Below are 21,555 nucleotides of genomic sequence, written 5' to 3' on the forward strand. Positions count from 1 at the left end.
GGACTCTTCCTGCCTGTGAACGTGGACTTCAAACCTCGCTATCCGGCACCAAAGATCCAATTATTCCATGTTATTGCAGGCTGAAGCTAAGCATGTTTTCCATGTAAGTGAAGGCCAAACATGTCAGGTTGACAGAGTGTAGTGACAGGCCCACAGCCACGGCCTCCACCCTGTAGGCAGCTGCCGACTGAGGGCTCCGGCGCTCTTTACACAGTTACAGTGAAATGAGAAGAGGCACACTAATTGCCTTGTAAGTATTTCAGAAAGCAGCTGGAGATTAGCAATAACAGCTAATTAGCCGGGCTACACTGGAAATCAAAGCTCACACATGAGGATAAACACACAGTCTGGTGTTTGGCTGCCGATTATAATTCTTTATGAAGCACCGGGTTGTCACGTTCATGGATTTTTAAAGCTCCGGTCTGAGAGACAGCGAGGCAGCTCACGTTTCAGAAAGTTTCCCCCTCCGAACAGCAGCGCTCGTCTGCAGAGCCAGCGGCCCGTGGTGACCGTTAAAGCGACGCCACAGACGACGCGGCTCTTTGCTCAACGCCGAGGAGCGCTGAGAAACATTTTCCCTCGTAAACGCACTGAAGTAAGCGGTTCCCTGTTAGCCGGCCACACGCTGAAAACCCGTGAAAGCAATTAGAGCCTCATTAAGGGCCTTTTTTGTTGGAGTTGGACATCATTTCTAACACTCTGGAATGACTCTTAAAGGATAATGTTCAAAGAGATTTGGACAGACAGGATGGCCCCAATGAACACGTGCAGGTGGCCAAAATGTGTGAAATATACAAGAGTTTGAAGTTGTAGGGCTACAAAGGTCACTGCCAACGGAAGCATGTAGAGGACACTGAGGTAGGATGTAGAGGACTGACAGACCGCCACACCCTCAAATCATCCAGTTTGCAACCAAATGCAACCAAAATGTACAAAATTAACTGCATGTTGTGTTCAGTAAGACTTCAAATTAACGACTTGGATGTGAAATTCAATCAGGAACGTGTTTGCTGGGGTCACAAATTGAGCGAAAAGTTTGGCTGTTTTCTCATAGATTTCTAAACGTGTTCATAAAAGCAGAGGAGTCGCCCCCTGGTGGCCATTAAAAAGAATGTGAGCATAGTGGCTGATTAAATACTAAAGTTATATGTGTTTTGGTCGTGTTTTCATCCTGGAGATGCTGTTGGTGCTCTGGCTGCAGCAACATGAGCTGCCGAGAGATAACAGCCATGTTTCAGAGACCTACAAGGAGGGGCTGGGCATGATTGGCTTGATTTTTAAAGGCTTAAAGCATCTGATCAGTATTACTGTCAACAAATCCTTCTCATAGTTTTCAGTCTCTCACCTCCAAGTTCACTGGTTCCTTCTGATTAAACTAAATTGATTTAACTAAACATGGATAACCTTTCTGCAGCACTGAGCTGGGAATTTTGGTCTTTTTCATTGGAACGTGGTGAAATATAAACAGGATAATGGAATTAGTGGCTCGGTACCTCAGTTAGGAAAGAGCAGTTCATAGTAATTTACTGTGGTATTAAGTGTGAAGCTAGTTTTGGCAAAGCTAGAAGTGAGTCCATCATGAGGTAACCACTCCTCAGAGCCTCTGTTTTTTTCTGTAAATGGGAGAATAATTAACAAAAGCACCGTCACACAGCATCAAAGCTGACCTAAAACTCTCTATGAAGCAAAAGCAGAGCTGGAAAGCATCCTTTTCTTTCCTCCTTTTATGAAATTAGGAGCCTCCTACTGGAGTGAAAACGTGGAGGAGTAAAGGTGATGGGTACTTGTTAACCACCTGTATGGAAAAAGCATTAAAAGCTGGAGAAAATTTGCCAAAATCGCTCCTGCTAAGACAATCTTTATTGGTTCTGCGAGTCCATCATCACTCATATACACCGGCCCGATTGATCCTCCTGACAGAGCGAAGCTCGGGGACTTACAGAGCAATCTGAGAGACAGAGGGGAAGCCCTTGATTAGGAAACGAGAGCTCGGCTGAGGGGATTGGAGAAAGCGGGAAGGCCTCCTTCTGAACGTGGGCAGGAGGCCGCCTGCTGAGGTTTCATGTCGGCCCTCGCGGTCACGTAGGCTCCTGTTTCCTCCCAAGCTGGCTGTGTTTTCAGTAGGAACCGTGATCCGGTTTCCCTGTCAGTAAGAAACATGTCATTACACCCACGTCCATCACCCTGCTGCTTCCCCGCGCTCCAGGAGCCAGAGGTGGGAGCAGATTGACTCTTGAATGACAAACTGTTTGGATTTAACTCCTCTCCTCTCCTGTAGTGATCAGGCAGAAATTAAATGTTAAAACTCCACTTCACTGCTCTCCACTTTGGTCCCGAGGAACATGGTAGAAGGTTCAGTAAACCAATAACCTTTAACCTCTTTAGATCCACCAGGTGTGATGGTACATACTAGTTTGCCCACTTAACGACCGTGGGCGTCATTATCAACGTTTTTAGAGGTTAACCTGAGCTCCTTTAAGTCTTAATCTAAAAGGTAACATTTGTATTTCCAGCCCTCTCCTGTGTCTGTTTGTGTCCCTCTAATTTATTCAGGAAGCTGTTGTTGTTTTTTTTTAAACTAATTGTTGTCCTGATGTGCTTTGTCTTCTCACCATTGGTGGTGTTTTCTCAAGCTAATTAGCCACCAAACCAGGCCAAACTGGGCCTGAAATAAGGTCAGGAAAAATGCAGATTAGAGCACTTTAGCAATCCACCCAAACATGAGTCACAGGAAACTCATTAGCCGGGACTTTTAAGATGAATCACTGCAATGATTTTTCTTTTTTTTTTTGGTCTGTTTCTGCGTTAATGTTTTATTCCATTTAGAGAGGAACTACATTTTTGATCTGAAACGGTGCACTTGATGCCTCCACTTCTTTTATCCTGTTACGATTCACTGAGGCAGGTCGAGATGAGGTGCGAGTCAGCGTTTAATTGTGCTCTCATTGTGTGAGGCGGCCTCTTCTTCTTCTCCTCCTCTAAGCAAAGCACTTTATCATTACACACTGCGCTGCTCGCCGGGCTTTGTGGAGCCCACCGCTCCCATTCAGCAGCTGAATTGTGCGGGTCAGAGGTCGCTCACTGGGGATGAGATGGAGGGGGGGAGAGGCCTGATGCAGATCAATACTACACTCTGCTGAGGAACTCAGTGTATTGTTACTGCAGCTGTTTGTGTTTGTTGGGATACATCCAGTAGATTCAGCAGTGGGATCATTGTCCTGACACAGGAAGGTCACAGGTTTGATTCCCACCCTTGAGTCCAAGCTCAGCTGGGTGAAAGAGCCGTACCAGCTGTGGAAAATATTAGGTTTTGAAAATGTGACAAATTATGGAGGACCACAGATTTCAAAAAGTGACATAAATGGATTTTTTAAAATGCAAAAATGTGCTCGGTGACTCACTTTAAATGACAATCCTCACATTAGCATTGTGAAGGAGGAAGCCAGCATGGTAAGAAAAACAGAACCAATAAGGTTAGGAGGAATAAAAATGTAACAAAACAAAACATTACATGTAAGTAAATACGCAGAAATAAATGCATTTTCTCACATTTTTTATAATTTAAGTAATTAATTTGAGGTCCAATGAAGCATTTTTTGTAATTCAGTCATTTATTTTAGATATTTTTGTCCTCCTGCCATGGATAAGTATCGGCCTTGTTGACTGATATCTGTAGACCCTCCATTCACCGCTTTTAGTGAGGGGGTAAAATGCAGGCAGTAGTTTGTTTGTCTTTTTGTTTGGATGGGTTACTCAAAAACTAAGCTAACTTTGAAGTGATTAACTTCTAGAGGACTTTTTGGAAGGATACTGTATTGATATAATTTAAATATCAGCCTAGCTTACTGATATCTGTCAAATATCAGCAAATACAATGAGAATCTTCCCTGACCTCCTCCTGCAGCCTCAGATGGTGCTCATAAACAAGTTTAATCCAGGCAGTGTGAAAACTCTGGCACTGCACCTTTTCACAGATGTTTTATTCAGAGAATGGAGTTTTAGTGGCTAATTACAACACAACAACTGTGATAAATAAACAAAACATAAAGTGTACAAAGATGAGATTTTGACATTTTTGACTAGCCTGGTTTCTGACTTTCTCTGAGGTCTGTTGGGTGACGTAGAGATGTGGGGAAGGCTCAAAGAGCAGTTTGGCCTCTCTCAGCTGGAGATTCGTGACTTTTATTCCTCCTAAAATCTGTCCAGAACAAATGTTTAATCAACTTCTCTTCATTCCTCATAAAACCCAACCTTCTCTCTCATTCTTCTGTGATCCAGCAGCTGTTTTTACTCACGGACAAATAGCTTCATGACAGCGGGGATTTGCTTTGGCATGCAACCTAACTACAGACACAGTAAAGCTGCTTCTGGAAGCTTCTCTCTTCGTCTTCATCGCATCATGTCTGCAGGTTGAAGCACATCAGAGAAGCCACTGAGGTCCGAACCTTTCAGGGCAATCCACCAAATATCTGCAGATTAAAAGACCCGTGATGGTACAGGAGATGCTGGGGCTCCTTCACTCAGTGCTTCTTTGAGTTCCCATCATAAAGTCTAAGTTTACTGTTACTTTTAAGATCCACCAATGAGGTAAAAAGGTCTGCAGTCTGAAGCAGGATTTGAGTTTTCAGGGTTATGAAGGAATTTTCTGCTTGGTGGAATCACCTGCTCCTAACTTTCCTGGAAACTTTCACCAGTCTTTGTTTACTGGTCGAACTCTTCAGAATATTTAATTGTCAGTGGGGTTTAAGGACACTTGAGGCGTGGGGCTTGTTGAATGAAGCCACTTTGAGAAGCATTTTGGAAATGTTTTTAGTTACAGCAACAGGAGCAGTGTGTTTGAGAGAGGGAGGCTCTGCATGTACAGGCTGAGCTGTGGCTCGTTTCAAAGGCGATATCACCCGGTGAAAAATGACCCAAAGTGTTAAAATCACCCCACCTCCCTTAGATCCATAAATCCAGCCTGATTTGTGCTGTAACAGAGCGAAGAGCAGGAGATGGTAACGCAGGCGTATCCTCCTCCTGAATCAGAGCTGCTCAGGTCTCACAAAGGTATAATTCTTCCTCCGTCTGAAGCACTGTGGCGAAGTTTGTGAAACGCTTTGGTACGTTTTGTTCGATTACAAGCAGAGCGTGTCTTCTAAACTAAACTTGAGTCAGCGGCTTGTTTATGGTGGAGAATTTCTAACGTGTCATTGAGCCGTGGACGTCAAAACAAATCAGAGTCCAGGTCCTGTAATTTTCAGCTCAAAGAGCTCTGTAATTCCCCCTCTGTGTATTCAAGGAAATGGACTTTCTATGAATCCATATGGAGAGTGTCTTTAAGATTCCTGACCTGCAGCATTGGCGTTAGGTATGAGTGTGTGCGTGGCTCCTGCAGCAGTGGGAAAGTGTTAATCAGGATTAGAAAGTCAGCTCCCTGCAGCTTTGTCTCCTTTTCTTGACTCTTTTCTCCCACAAGCTTCTGTTTAACAAGAAAAGGAGAAGAGGACAGTTTGAAGTGTCTAAAGAGGGTTTTTGTGAGGAGCGTCAAGAGTGAGAAAACAAAGGTCACACAGTGGTGAGAGGAACAATCAGACTGCGTGATCTTTGCTCTGCAGCATCAGTTTATATTGTAAAGTTTTCTATGAGAGGTTCTCTGTTTAATGCAGAGCTGAGGACATATGCCTGCTCACACCGGGGATTTTTGGATGAAATTTGCCATTTTTGTCAATTAAACAAGAGGGAGACCTCCAGGCTGAGAAATAAATCACCACAAACACAAACACTGTCCATTAAGTGAGTCATGAAGTGAATCACTCTCCATCCATCCATCCACCCATCCATCCATCCATCCATCCATCCCTCCATTTTCTTCTGGCCAACCTTTTCAGAGTTGGGGGGGCTGGAGCCTATCCCAGCTGTCATAGGGCGAGATGCAGGGTACACCCAGGACAGGTCGCCAGCCTGTCGCAGGGCCAACACAGAGAGACAGACAACCACTCACACACATTCACACCTATGTGCAATTTAGAATCACCGGTTGAACTCCCCATAGACTGCAATGTTAAAATGTTCAATGCTACAGCAGAAATAAACATGTTTACAGCCTGATCAAAAAAACGTTTTTGGCCTCTAAAGCTAATTTCTCAGTTTATAAAAACTGCAAAGGGAGGGAATTAAAAAAAAAAAAGCTTACCTGTGGAACTTACAATGATTAGGAGCTGCTAGCTGCCTGCTACACATCCAAGTTACTGAACTGAACCTCTGGACTATATTTAGCAAGGTTAGTACTGGCTACTTACTTAGCTCTTGTCACAATTATATACTCTGTATGGTGTGGCCTCTCAACAGGCTTCCATAAGTTGGCTAAGAAGAATGTGACCTTTCTTGATCTCAGTTCCAGAGACAGGAACTAAAATAGCTTGTTTCATAGAGAAGATTAATCAGAAGTAAGTTCTGAAGGTAGCTATGTCAGGACATGGATTTAGCTTGCTAATCAAGCTAGCTAGCATTAGCCGTCTGCCCAAATATGGTCACTTCTGGATCCAAAAACCAACAAGGACCAGAATGCAGGAGTCGAGTCTTTAAAATGGAAGTCTGCAAACAAATGGGTCATGTCACTGTGGCTCCTTCCGTCTTTCATATGCAGTTTATGATGAGTTTATAATTATCATGAGTGCTGTTGTCTATGGTGAGACATATTTGTTTGTTGAAGGAAAGCTCAGCTTTCTGATTTCTTCAGATTTCCCACAGATTCCCTGTCCTCTGTGCGCCTGCTGCAGGGAGTTTATTCGAGCTGAGCAGCTCCCAGCTCATCTTCATAGGCCTGAGGAAGTCAGCCAGGGGCCTGCTCTCCATCACACACACACAGCAGCACAGTGTCAAACAAACCACCGGCGGTGAAGTAAAGCCGGTTCAGAGAGCGGAGCCGGGGGAGCAGCCGGGTCAAAAAATAGAGACAACCCTGCTTCAGCAGACTGCGTCAGGGGTGCAGTGGAGCGTTTATCGACACGGGAGGCAGGCGGGTGCTGACGCCACAGGACGGAGGCTCCATCTATTTTGGTAGATCGAGCTGGAGGTCTGGGCCCCCTCGGCGAGCGGCGTGAAGCCGAAGAAGATGTCTTCTGCTTCCACCTGCGACACATTCATCATCAGAGGCGCATCACTCAAAAGAGTCCCCCGTGCTGCCTCCCTCTCATTGTTCGCCAACATCTGTATCTGCAGAGGCCGCCGCCTCATTAAGACACCACCGCAACAACCTTACAGAGCTAATGTGTGCTCAGGTGTTATTCTTAGCTCAGGTTTGTCCCCTCTCTCACCCTCCTCGCTCATTTTCGGAGAGGAACTAGGTCTTTGTTTAATTTACAGATGGCCCATTGGAGTCATTTCCCCCTCAGCTGCTCCACCAGTCCGAGGTGAGGCATAATCCCAGGCGCCCCCCTAGCGAGGGTGCCGGCGGGGTAATATGGATGTTAGCTGGGGAGCATGGTGACAGCCCCAGAAGCGACAATTTAATTCATTGTATTTTAATTATCGCTCTCATTCAGCAGCTCCGAGGCCTCTCTGTGGCTCCTCTCGACAGCAGGTCTTTATCACCGGCCCGTCGCACCACATAATAAACTTTTGCTTTCAGGTAATTACTTAATCTGGACAAACCTGTGTGTTAAGCAGTGCTATTAAGCGAGGGGGTGATAAATCAGGCGCGCAGTGGAGGTGGCTGATTACTCGACGGCGCAATCAGTCTTTGAACCCTCGCCGTCTTTTAAGTACCTAAATTACACAAACAGCATGCTAACAACGTGCTGCTTGTAGGACGGCGGGCTGAGAAGGCCCCATCAGCCCCGCCGCCTGCCTCGTTTGGTTAATGCCTGCCGCCGCACCCTCACCTTCAGCCTGGTGATGCATGGAGGTTATTAGCACGTGGCCTGAGCCCAGCTGTCCAAGGCTGATAAGTAACTCTGTCCCTCGTGGCCTCCACGCTACAGCCACACAGTTGTGAATGAATCAGTGGAGGATCAGCAGTGGCCGGCGTGAGGCTGACTACACTGATAGGCAGCAGGGTGACCAGAGAAAGAAACCAAACCTCTTAAAACCGTTTTCTGTTAAATTTCATCATAAAAGAGAGAAAATAAATGACAGAAATGCCCCAAAGTATGTGGACACCAGTGCAGGTGTCAAAAAACAATCAACTCAAAACCACCCTAAAATGTTATTATTTAACATTAACTGGCTAATTATGATCAACGTATGCACAGAAGCAGTGAAACAATGAACTTCAATTATCCCACAGCACCCCCAACAAGAAACTGCAGCAAGATCCAAAAAAGTTTGTTCTTTGGTTTGGGTGAGTCAGAGTCTAGGATTTTATTTTCATGACAGCGGCTAAAATGATAACATTAAGGCATGCAGAGTCCAAAACCAAAGCCTTCTACTATGTACAGTCCTTCACTGTAATTCCATCCCACTCGTGTTAAAGCTCTGAAGATCAATGTAGCATCAATATTTTAATCCAGTTTGAATTTTCAGGAATTTAGCTGGAGAAACATAAAATCAGAGGGAATCAGGAGATGGTATTAAACTACAGGAGAAACCAGCAGAAATGTTTGAAGAGCTTGGGGCTCTCTTATTCCCTGGATAAGTTACCCCTGTAACTTGTTAAAATACCAATAAACTTCTGCCCCTGTAGTCTATATTCTGGACTTGATTGTAAACTTATGTGACGTTTACACTGAAAGACATTTTTATGGCTGCAGTTTTGCTTCATTTGTTCAGGTTTTGAGATTTTTGCATGACTTTTTCATGTCTGTTGTTCATCCCAACACAGTAGAGGTGACTGTGGTGGAAAGTCCCAAACCACCCCCAACAACCACAACCATCAGCTTTGTTCATGATGACTGTGTGTCTGGTAGACAGTCGCTCCAGTTTCACTGTTTCTCTAAACATACATTGTTTCCATTGAACTGGGACGGCAGCAGAAACCTCAGAGATTTGATTTAGATTTGAGATATATTATCTATTTATCTATTTTTGTGGTATTTCTAGGGATTGTTTTGTTCTTACTGGACCTTCAAAAAAGCTGACTGGATTAACAGTTGTTGTGAATAAATTCAGGTCTATTAAGATATACTGAGGGCAGCTCTTAGGGTATTTAGGACTTGAGCCAAGTTTTCTACCTAAAATTTCTGTCAGGATCTTCAACCCCCCCCCCAGTCTGGATGAGACTGAGTAGATCTCACTGCAGTTGCCTGTTGTGTGAATGCTTTCACTTTAGGAGAACAGAGGCGCTTGCATTCTCAATGAATCTCTTGTATGGACACAAACACTCTGCAGGCATTTACGCTCATGGTAACTGCAAGGAGGAAGAGGAGCAAGTGATAACTACAGGCCAGATGTAAAATAAATTAACAGATGTAGGAACATCAACACTGGAGCTCCCAAAAGTTTATTAAAAAGGGTGTTGGGTCACATTTAATTAGCCCATTTGTAACTGTCCAAAGGTGTAATTCCTCTGATGACCACTAGAGAAATAGGCATAGGGGTGTGTGTCTAAAATTTACCTGTTGAATCATATTCAGGTGTAAAGTTTGCATTATTAGGAGTGCATCCTCTTTGACTGACAGGTACATGGTGACACAGGCAGCTGTAGCTGCTACCTTCAGTTTGACTAAGTTTGAAATGATGTACTTTGGTAATAAACAGAATCACATCATCAGCATAAAGTGATAGTTTATGCTCAAGCTCTCCCTTTTGGCAAATATTAATTTTTTAAATATTAATTCCCACCAATTTCAACTGGAGAGGTTGGCGGTCCAATTTGTACTTGCAGTCTGAATTAAATACAGTTTTACATGCCAGAAACTCTTATGGGGTCAGCATGCTTTAGTCAGAATGCTTACTTAATCATTCATACAACATTCGTAATGGTCACACACTGCTTAATGCTACAGTAAATGCACCTTTGAGTGGCATTTCAGGACAGGCCACATTTAAAAAAATTTTTTCTAAAAAAAAAAAAAACAAAACAAACATCAGCAGCCAATGTTGGCTGCAGAAACAGCGTGTTAAAGCCAACACAACCAAAAAGGATTGATTAAGAAAACTGACTGAAGTTTTGACAAAAAGGGTGCAAATATGAACATGTGCAACTGCACAACTGAGCAAACTCTCCTGCAGAGGCTCTCAAACTGCTGCTCAGAGGACCTGGAAGTAAATTGTGGCGTTAACTGAAATGGTTATACACACATATTCTCTCTGCACGGTCATCACCAGCCCTCCTCGCAGTTTTAGGACTAAATTTAGCTCGTGCTTCACTCTAACAGCAGAAAACCGTGTTTCTGCTGCGTGTGTGCTGAACGGAGGCTGACTTTGAAAAACTGTAGCCGGCCCTCTGCGGCGCTCCACCGGCTGCTAAAACAAATGTTACCAAGCAAAGACTAATAGATGGCTGGAGCCCAAGCGGGGGCGCAGCAGCGCTGCCTGACGCTGCGTACGCCCAGGGGGGATCGGGGCCCGGTGAATCAGGTAAACGCGCCTCTTGAACTCTCACGAGCGCTCGCCTTTTGTTCTTCCTGTGGCGGCAGAACAATGGGGGCTGTCTCGGTGATGGAATAAGCCTGCCTGGTCAATCCCCGGCCTGGACTCCCAGGCCCGCAGAGGAAACCTCAGCATGGACGGCTGAAAAGCTGACAGGGCGACTGGCTGAATTACTTCCTCCGGGTTCAATGTTTCCAAGGTGGAAGAGGATAAACCTCAGCTAGAAGCTCCTCTGAAACAAGCCGCTTCCTCCTGATTTCACTTTTTAAAAAGAAAGTCCACTCGACTCTGACTCAGCTTGCAGTGTATAAAACTTTTCCAGCACATTTATTAAATCTAAAGCAAGTTTAGTTTTCCGTGTCTTCAAACACTTGGCAAACTTTTATCTGGTTCTAAGTCAAGAAAAAGATTAATTTCCTCTTTTTTGTACTGCTGTAAACAACACTTGCTGTTTCCAGAGTACACTTATGAGCATGATGCTCACTTTTCTCTTTCCAGCCAACTTTCTTACAACCATCTTTATTCAACTTTGGCCATTTTGTGTCTTTACATTTTTCTTATTTCCTGCACTTTCCTTCCTGTTCTTCCGACTTGCTTCCATTCATTCTTCTTTTTTTATTCTCTGTTTAATTTTTCCAATCTCAAACTGCAGTGGACTTTTTATTTGTCAGTGGTCTAGGATTAAAAAGACCTCGTCTCCTGACTGTGGTGTTTTGGTGACCCAGATTTAGCTGCTCTTTATCTCCCCCCGTCTTATCCTGTCCTCTTCCTCCCCCCTCGCTGACCCCCTCTTATAATTCGCCCTCCGACCGTTATGAATGGTGCATTAATTCGAGCTGCTCTTTCAATCAATGGGGCCCTTTAGCGCTCTCTCACATGCACACGGAGCTGCTGTACTCATGCAGTCAGTCAGAGGGTAATTATACCGGAGCGAGCCAAATTACAGCCAGGGATGTCTGGGACAGTCGGAGAGGGCGGTCACAGCAGAAAGCAATGAAAGAAGGAGACAAGGACAAATGGACAGAAGCGGAAAAATAGTAAAGAAAAAGTAGAATAAAGACACTTGTAAGAATAAAAGAAGAGTGATGAGAAAGGTAAAGTAGAAGTCAGCAGAGAAACAGAGAGAGAGACATCTCGGGGACAGACAGACACAAGAATAAGAAAGAGACAGGTGCAGACACAGAGATGCTCTAGAGGTACAGGACTGAGAGATAGACCGAAATAAAGAGAGGAGAGAGAAACGATATGGAGGCAGACAAGAGAACAGGAGCAGAGACAGAAACTGAAATAAAAAAGATTACGGGTGACATAAAGACAAGAAAATTTAATATAGAAATGAACAGGGTGGCGAGAAGAGGTGGAAAAAATAGAGAACAGAAAATTTACGGAGAAGAAAATTTCTTTTTTCTAATTGAATTTTTCTGGTGCCCCAGCTTTCAGTGATTTGATGAGATTCTATTTTATTTTATTTTTTATAGTGTAGAGACAGACACAGGGAGAGAGGTGGATAGAAAACAGAGACAGACAGAGCTACAGTACGGTAAATAACTGGGATTTAAATAAAAGCACAACAGAAGATAACAGACATAAAGAGAAAGGTGATAAAATGATCAAAATAAATGTGGTGACAGATATGTGTGAGGCTGGAAGGGAAAGGACAAACTGAGACAAAGACAGAAAGAATAGAAATAAACAGAGAGACGGGAGGGAGAAACTAAGAGAGACAGAAATCTGCAGAGGAGACAAAGAAATTAAAGATATATTTATAGAAGTGTAAACAGGAAAGGCTGCAGTACAGACAAAGACAGAGCAGGTCTGATAGAAACTGATGATAAACAGATCATGTCAGATGTAGAGATAAAACTACAGTTAATAACAGAAGAAGAGACAAAAAGAGAAATAAAAGAAATAAACAGAGAAGATTAAATCATCAGAGATGAGCTGAAAGAGGAATCAATGAAAGAGGTGTGCCGATAACATTAGAGGAAGATGAGACCGAAAGTGATAGAAACAGAGCCGTTAGTAGCTACAAAGATGAAAGCGACAAATTTATCAGAGAGACTGATAAATACAGCGATGGACACGAGGAGACAGGTCTCGATTTTTAGGTAAACTGAGCTTAAAAAAAGAGATAAATCACAGGGTTGTCTGTCCTGTGATTTATTTATCTATTTTATTGTGCGATAGAAGTAGAGAAATAGAGATAAAGGCAAAGAGAGATGGAGACGGATCCAGAGACAGATGTAGATAACAGGAAGGAGATGCAGAAATAAAAGAGGTGGACAACAACATATAAGAAAACTGAGCCAGGAAGACTAAAACATAACAGATACAGAAACTGTGGATAAAAGAAGAAGAATGGAAATAAATGAGAAGAGGAAGTGACAGCAGGTTAGAAATAGAGACAGAAATGAGACCATCTGGAAACACAGATAATGAAAAGACAAAATTAAGTAAATTAAAGAATAAATAGAGATAAATGCAGGGAGAGAGGTGGCTATGCATAACAACAGAGAGAAAACAAGATTACAGCACGAGTGACAGAGACATCATCAGATAATATAAGAAATCAGAAAAGGCAGCAGAGAGAGGTAGAATAAGATCATTAACACAAGTGGATGAAAAACAATGAAGAGATGTACAAATGGGAGGAACAGAGATTAGAATAGATATGTATACTGACAGAAGGCATAAAAATCGTTTTTAAAAATTGCAATAAAGGTAAATAAAACATTTACAGACAGAACAGATAAAAAAAAGACTGCATACGTGAAGCTGGCTCAGCCTGTGACAGAAAAACAGATGAGGAGAAGTTGTAGAGATGCACAAAGAGATAACATAAAGATCAAAAAGAAGAAAGTTAAAGAAATAAATACAGAAACAACAAGATGTAGACGTGGCTGGAAATAGCTGCACGGTCAAGATCTCAGTGTTGGCATACAGTGATGTAAACAGAGACAGCAGGACAGAGAGACAACAGTGGAAAAACAGGAAGGCGAGAGGTTGATTAAAAGGCTGTGGGTAGTTAACAGGGATGGGGGGGGGGGCGTGTAAATGGTAACAAGGATAGAAAAACAAAGATTTAAAAAATAAAGACAGATAAAACCTCTGGAAGGATTTCAGTGGTTTTGAAGACTTTATAAGAGCTGCTCTGGCCCTGTGAGAAGAGATCAGTAGGAATAAGGGTATGGATACGGGCACACATAAAGCAGGTACAAAGGTACTGGCAGTTTCCTCTCCACTCCACCACCTGCTGTCAGGGATCGGTCTATTTGCTGGTGTAACCGCAGCACTTCACGGCTCGTCCTCCTCACAGCTGCGGCCATTTGCCTTTTGAATGTCAGGTTTGGAGCCTTTAATTAATGCGAAGCACTCCAATAAAACAGTCGACCGCGGGGCTTTTTCCACGACAAACAGCGAGGGGGGGGGGGGGGGGGGGGGGGGGGATTCGCCTTTAACACGAGTCAGTCATGACTGGAAGTCACGGGAGCAGACAGAGCTTCTGCACTGCTATCTACAGGTCCTTTTAACCTTCTAAAGACAATTTATTTCTGTGGATTTGGTGCTAAAATGATGCAGAATCAAGACAGCAGGGAGTCTGATGGGAAGACTATTTGAGAAATGTTGATTTCTACTTGATTAAGTTCTTGATGGGACTTTTAAATGAAATCTAAGTCTAAATCCAACAGAGAACAAACTAATAAGAAGGCTTCTGCTCTAAACTTCGAGAAAACTGTTTTTGGTTTAACCATCAGAATAAAAGCATGGCTCTCTCTCACCTGTGGTTCATTAGATCAGACTTGTCTGGATCATTTACCTCTACACTGTGCTCTGCTATATCTTCTCACTGTTATCATGGCAGGACATATTAGGTAAAAACAGGTGTTACTGATCACATTAACAAACTGCACCTGAATCCAACAGAAACTTCTGCTGCCAATCAAGCAGCATCTTTGTTTCAGATGTGTCTTCACCTTCTCTGGTATCTCTCACAAAGATCTCGGTTTTATTTTGACACTCCATCTTTGGTAATAAAAGGAAGAAAAAGTCGATGCATCATCGTGCTGAAGCTTCAGGCTTTTCTTTTCCTTCAAAATGCCCCATTGGTATCAACGCCTTTATGTACCACCAGAGATAAAGGTCCTAGATGTCTGAAGTCTGCTGTGGGACAGCAGTGGCATAAGTCATAGGTCTATCAGTCAGGACATGGTGGATTGCATCTGTTGGTTGAGTGTTATTAGATTTGGGGTTTATTGGGTTTAGCTATTATAAATGACTTTGGCTGGGTTTTGGCATTGGGTTAACATTCATCCCCTTCTAGGACCTGGGAATGACTGCTTTTGATTCATTTCACTTCAGTCATTTGAGACTCTTTGGTTTTTGGACTCTTGGTTGAACAAAGTGGCATCACCTCAGATTTTGGAGGGTTGTGATGGACTTTTTTTTTGTTGCTGTATTTTGACATATCAGAGGCTAAACCGCTGATCTCTAACACTGGGAGCCAGCATTTGATTAACTTCTTGGTGTTTATAATGTCTCAGCTCAGAGGTTTCTACTGGTACACACAGTCATTTTTGTGGCATTTGCATTTATTAATACCAGCTGTATTTATCAATGTCAGGAAGGAAGGTTTAGTCTTCTGTGGTGACTACAATAGAAAATAAATTAAAGAGAAATGCGTCCCTGGTTTTGTTCTGCACTGGTTTACTGTAATGTGACATGGACTGAAGAAGAATAAACTGTACAGAAGGCCACTATTTCCTCATAAAGGGTCACCACTGAACCAAGAACCACTCTTACAGACCTGGGACTTAGTTAAGGACAGATTAGGTGAATAAATAACGGCATTTGCCAGAAAATGTAATTTCAAAGTTTAATGTTTCTCTCAAGATCACTTCCTCCATGATTCATGTCCAGGAGGCAGATTGGAATCAGAGTTTCTGTTGCATTAAACCATATCGTAGTCCAGCTTCTCAGGATTTTCTGACTGTTTAGCCAGACTTCACACTCACCTGAATAAACTGAGCTGAGTTTATTTAAGCCCAACAAATGGATCAGGTGCAAAAGCACCAATAAAAACATTTAGCACTCTCCCTCTCCTCTGATGAGTGACAATAATGACCCACTTAATTCAGAGAGATTCCCACACTGAAAAAGTGAAAGGGAATGCTCATTTCAGCTGTCCACAACAGGAAACCGGCTCCCTCCTCAGCAGAGCCTCTGTATAACGTCCTGCTCCAAAGCAAACACAGCTCTGACGGCGGTGTGACAAGACCGAGCAGGTCGCCTGAAGGAATCCAGCCCCGTCCCAGCGGGTCCCCCGCGGCATTCTGCTGGCTCAAAATGAAGTAAAGTGGACTATTTCTGCAGGCGTCCGGGGACCGGGGCTGTCCATCACGCTGTCAGGGCGCAGAGTGAGAGGAATGGACCTGGAATGCTGACTCATTCAGGTCTGGGGCCCCTGGAGGCCCCGGGAGGCCACGTTATCCCCTCCCGCCGCTCGGCCAAGAGCAGATAATGATCCGTGGCCCTGACCCCTCCGCTCCCAAATCGCAGGTCACCCTGAGAGATTCCCGCAAGAGAACCTGTGTGTGTGTGTGTGTGTGTGTGTGTGTGTGTGTGTGTGTGTGGTGTGTGTGTGTGTGAGAGAGAGAGAGAGAGAGGAGAGAGAGAGAGAGAGAGAGAGAGAGACACAGGAAGAATTTTAATGCAATCCAGAGATCAGCTGGCTCACCTCCTCCACCTCCTCCTCGCTCTCTGTCTTTTTCGTCTCCGATCAGGCAGCCCGGAGTCGAGACACACCAGGTTGCAATTAGCAGGACGTGAAAATTGCAGCAGGGATGAGCGAGGGAGGAGACGATGAGAGGAATATAGAGAGAGAGTTAGGCAATGCCCTCGTGGAGCTCTTCCAGATTAAAAACCTGAGAAAAATGTTAACAAGAAACATAACTCCATAAAGCCGGCAAACGGCCCCCAAAAGACTCAGTTTATGTGATGGTAAAATAAAGACACGACATCTTCTGTGGTTTTGTGTTATCGCAACAGCTAATTAGTTCTGATGTTTTGGATAAACTTCCCAGATCCGAGAAGAACCCATGAAAGGAAAACAACACTTTAATGAAAAATAAAAAGGGCCATTAAAAGGATGCACAGAGCTTGTAAAAACAGACGGCTGGGTAAATTAGAAGCAGGAATGCACCTTTATTACACAACCTGGGCTTTGTTTTCATGTTTATCTGACCCCAGCAGTTTTTATCTAAGATATGAAGAATCTTAAGTTTGCAGACAAAGCTTCTTGCTTTTGTCCACGGTCAGTATTCCCGCAAAGGGAAACCAGAAAGCTTGTAAAACTAAAGTTCTTACAGACGAGAACAGAATCCAGAGGTAATTTTTCTGAAGTGAACAGCTAAAACACAGAGAGTTTAAATAATCCTCTGACATTGTGTTTGTTCCTCCTTGGGCCTGGTTGAAGCCCATTTCCTGTTAAAAAGGAGATATTTCTCCTCACCATCGCCAAGGGCTACTTAAATGGGCTTGTCTGATCGCTGGTGTATTGTGGGGTCTTTATCTTACATTATAACGGGCCCATTTTACCTGCCGCTATACTCTTAAGAACAGCAGCACATGCCAAAAGTGATGTCACATGAGCTGGAGCACGTTACACTCTGGTGTTTTGGCTCGGCATGCACTCTCAAGTTTTGTCACCTCACGCAGTCAACACGACAGGTTGAAGGCACCAGTCCACCACCATTTAAATAATATTTCAATGGGGAAGTTCAGAGATTCTTAGATTATACAGAGAGAGAGAGATGTTGCAACAGCTTGAAAGGACGAGACCTCCTTGGAGAAATCTTTGAAAAGACACTTTTTGTCTGGGTGGTGAGTACCTGTCACTGGTGACATTACTGTTTGCGAGTAATACAACCAATGCAGTGATCCTAAATGGTCCTTAAAAAACAGTTGCTTGTTGTCATAAATTGAATTAACTGTTCCCATCCCACCTTTTGAACTTTTAAAGTGACATGGGTGGGATTTTTGGCTGTGATGAGGAGGTTTCATTGCATTGTGCTGTTGCACAAATTAGCATGTTCACTTGGGTGTCTTATCAAGTGGGCAGATGAATGTTGTACCCTTTCAGACTGAATTTAAGACCTGGATGTTAGCGGGTTTTTATCCATCGTGTATTGTAGAGTCGAGGGCCCCAAAAGCTTTAATTGCCTTCAGGGAAATATAGGATCCAGCATTCCTGGAATTTGGCTGGACGAAGAGTCCAGGTACTCCTGGCTTTTGTTGCTTTATGTTTTTGGAAGTAAACCTCAATAATTAATCACAAAACTGAGCACATAAACAAAGATGAGGAACCATGCATCGGGCTCTCCAACCCTAGAAACAGAAAGCACGGTCACACAATTTCTTCCACTAGTAATTATGTTCTGAAAAACAACCAAGAATCAGTCAGACTCATGCTGTTTGTGTTTACACCCAAGACTGGGGGAGTGTGTGGATTCAGCGTGGAGTCAGTTCGGGGCTTTAGCTGTGTTTATGAGCCTGTTTGGAGCTCAGGCTGTTGGACGGGAAGAGCGCGAGCAGAAGAAGGCTTTTTCCCAGCACTGTCAGTCCCAGTTTGAGTCGGGGCTGCAGTTTCCCTCCACACAGTCCATCATCCAGTCGAGTTCAAAGACCGTCTAGCTGCAGGTCTTTGTCAAAAGCCCAGTTGGATATCTTTTATGTTCAAGATGTAGGATTTCTTAGGATGACTTTGATTATTTATTTATTCCACTTCTCTTGTGTGATAGTGCCAATATTTTACACGAAAGTGCTCAGCTTGCTCTGAAATTCATGTTTCTTTATTGTAGCCCTTTTGCCTTTGAAATTTCTCTCTTCTTTTTTTGAAGTCTCCCCTCTCTCGCTGCCTTCCTCGGCTAACTCTGTCTTCTTCTTCGCCTCTGTTCTTGCAGCCCCCCACCACATCTTCCCAACCTTCCACACGCCGATCCCCATTGACATGCGCCATCACGAGGGGCGATACCATTACGAGCCTCACGCTCTGCACACCATGCACAGGTAGGTGACCACCTTCTTCTTCTTTCTGGGTAATTATTTCCAAAGAGCCTCTTTCACTAAAGTGGCTTCAAGTCATCAGATCTTCTTGATGCAAATCGTTATTTCATATTCAGTTACTCCAGAACAGTACAGAGCTTGTTTTTTCTTTTTTAACTCCGGAGGATTTGCTATGATAGCAGGCTAGCTGATGAGAGCTGAACGTTTGCCAAGTTCAATATCAAAAGCAGATGACAACATGCTGACTTCCAAAGTGAATAATCAATGCTAGTTCCTAAATTTCCACTCTGCAGCCCTTGTTTCCGATACAGTTTGATTATGTGGGCAAGCTTTGCTCTTTTGGCTCCAGCTGTCTGGGGATGAAACACTCTGATGCTTGAGAAGTCTGAAGTTCAGCTGCTGGGATCCAAACTGGTAAAATCTCACTGAGAAGAGAGGAAAATATTCTCTTTTAATAACTTTGGTGCCATTGAGCAAAGCATTTTAACCACAGGAGGAGATATTTGGGGTTTTAAAAGAAATGCTCTGTTTGCCGTGGTATTGGAAGTATTAAAGTATTACCACATTTAGGTTTATGCCCTCAGTTTGTTACATCTTAATTGCCCTTAAAATCTTTGGAGTTTGTGCTTTAAAAAACTGCACTGGGGGCAGAAGTTAGGTGTAAGAACGATCCTGGACTTTTTTGGATCAATGCTGTACCTGTTTTTAGGAAGTAAATTCTGAGGAAGAAAATGGCCATTCTTTAAAGACCAATAAAACTCACATTAGGAATTTCGCTGCAGTGAAGACATAAGTGTATCAGTCAGGACCCCACAGTTGCTATCTTCTGCATTTTATTTTGCTTTAATTTTAGTTGCTTATTAAGTTTAGGTTCCACATACTTCTTGGTCAGATTTAGACATACCTGATTAGGTTTTGACTCCAAAAACTACTTGGTTATGTTCTGACACTGAAAACTTCTTGATTAGGTTCTGACAACACTAATAACTACCTGGTTTGGTATTCAGTCTGAGAACTACTTGGTTACCTTTTGGTATTCAAAACTCTTAGATCACATTTTAATTCTAAAAATGACCAGCTCAGGTTCTGACACAGAAAACTGCTTGGTTAGGTTTTGGTACCCAAAACTACTTGAATAGGATGTAACACTGAAACAATTTGATTAGATTTTGATAACAAATTTCAGACAGCAAAAACTATTTTGTTCATTTTCACTCTGAAAACTCTTTTGTTTTAGCAGCCAAAATTGAAATTCCTTGGTTAGGCATTGGCTCCAAAAGCTGCTTGGTTGGATTTATTAATCTGTTTACCTTTTGTACTGAAAAATAGTCCAATGAAAGAATTTCAGTTTGACACAAAGAGGTCTTTTACAACCATCCAAATGAGACGAATTGTGAGTAACCAATTTACGTCACTACTGTTATAAATCACATGGGAGATATCACGGATGGTAAAGGACAGCTTGTGCGTATCGTTGATAAACAGTAGCTTTGACAGTGCATCAGTATTTGACAAACCTTCTTTAGCAGAGCTGCTTCTCCTAATATTAGGAACATACTTTGGGTAATTAAGGTCCTACAAGGCTCTAAACTCTGCCCTGCTTCACACACTTTGCATTGTCCATTGATTAAGAGTGTTTATTAATCATCTTCATGCCAAACTCTGGATGTGTTGGGTGCTTCACAGTTTGGGGACTTCTTGGGAAATTTGTGGCTTTGTTTTCTTTTAAAAAAGCTAAATTATATCAGATCATGTCAACTAGTAAAATTATAAATAATTTCACTGCATTAAAACCAGTGCTGAAACATAACTACAGCTCCTGAGTGGATATACTAACTAGAGTTTCCCTTCTGTTTCTCAGTAAATGAAAAGTTAAATAAAATAAGTTGGCTGGTATCAATCTGCTGCTCACTCCATTAGCAGCGATTGGCAGGGCCGGATCCATCACCGATGACATAACACACTCCACCTCCACCCAGCACCTCTTTATATTCATTAATGGCTTGTTGTGGAGCTAATCTGTGTGGTGCAGGCTGTATTGCCCCCGAGCAAGCGCCATAATTAAACTCCTCGAATATAGAGGTCACAGCACAGGCTTCAGCACTGGTGGTGAGGCCGACTTCCAGGCTGCAGTGAGATTTAGTCACAGATGAAATCCTATTTATTTTCTCAAGGGAAATTCACTTTGTGAAGAAAACACGGTGTTGTTATGTTTGTGCTTTAATTTAAGTCAAAGCCGAATTTTTCTGCTGAATTCTTCAAATCCTACAACCATGCAGCAGACAGAATGAGATTTTGGTTTCAGTTCATTTCACAGTTTGAAAGACCCTGAAAATGTTCCTGGTTTAAATAGGTTCTCAAAACTGGTTAGGAAAGACACTCCCTACATATTTAGCTTTTCTGGAGAGCTTTTGATCAAAATACGTTAGTTTTTTCTGCAGCTGGAGTCATTTCCAAGGTCAGGAATGAACTTCACGACAGCCTTGCAAACTCCATCTGCTGTTGAGGACCATTTAACATAATCAAAAACTCCAAAAAGACTTCTTGAGATCCTTGTCCTTGAGATGTCAAGTTGCCCCAGTGGGCGAACAGCACTGCTATTGTTGTGGTCAAGTCTTGCCTATCTTTTGACTGAGCATGCTTTATATTTAAGCACTTCATTCACTGATCTAGGTTTCAGTTTTGTTTCTGTTTTGGATTTTTAGCCAGCAAACAGTCCATCAAGGCTTCTTCATTTGACATCCACCACACTGCATCATACCTCTGGGGAGGGTGGTGGGTCCACAGGAGGGCTGGACTATGTGGCTAACATGTTTTTTGATTGTCTATCCATCGAGGTTCTCGATCTGTTGAGGTGGTTTGGGCATCTGATTGGGATTCCTCCTAGGTGAGGTATTCTGGGTATGTCCTCCTGGGATCCAGGATACACTGGAGAATCAAATACTCCAAAAATGTTTAAATAGAGACCATTGGCTCTGGTCT

The 21,555-nt window shown here is 43.0% G+C and overlaps 1 pseudogene; it reads left to right on the top strand.

The window, feature by feature from the left end:
• Positions 1-21,555, top strand: part of LOC115796127 (zinc finger protein GLI2-like) — a 92,098-nt pseudogene that overhangs the window by 28,217 nt on the left and 42,326 nt on the right.

The sequence above is a fragment of the Archocentrus centrarchus genome, chromosome 2 (assembly GCF_007364275.1).
Source record: "Archocentrus centrarchus isolate MPI-CPG fArcCen1 chromosome 2, fArcCen1, whole genome shotgun sequence".
Lineage (NCBI taxonomy): Eukaryota > Metazoa > Chordata > Actinopteri > Cichliformes > Cichlidae > Archocentrus > Archocentrus centrarchus.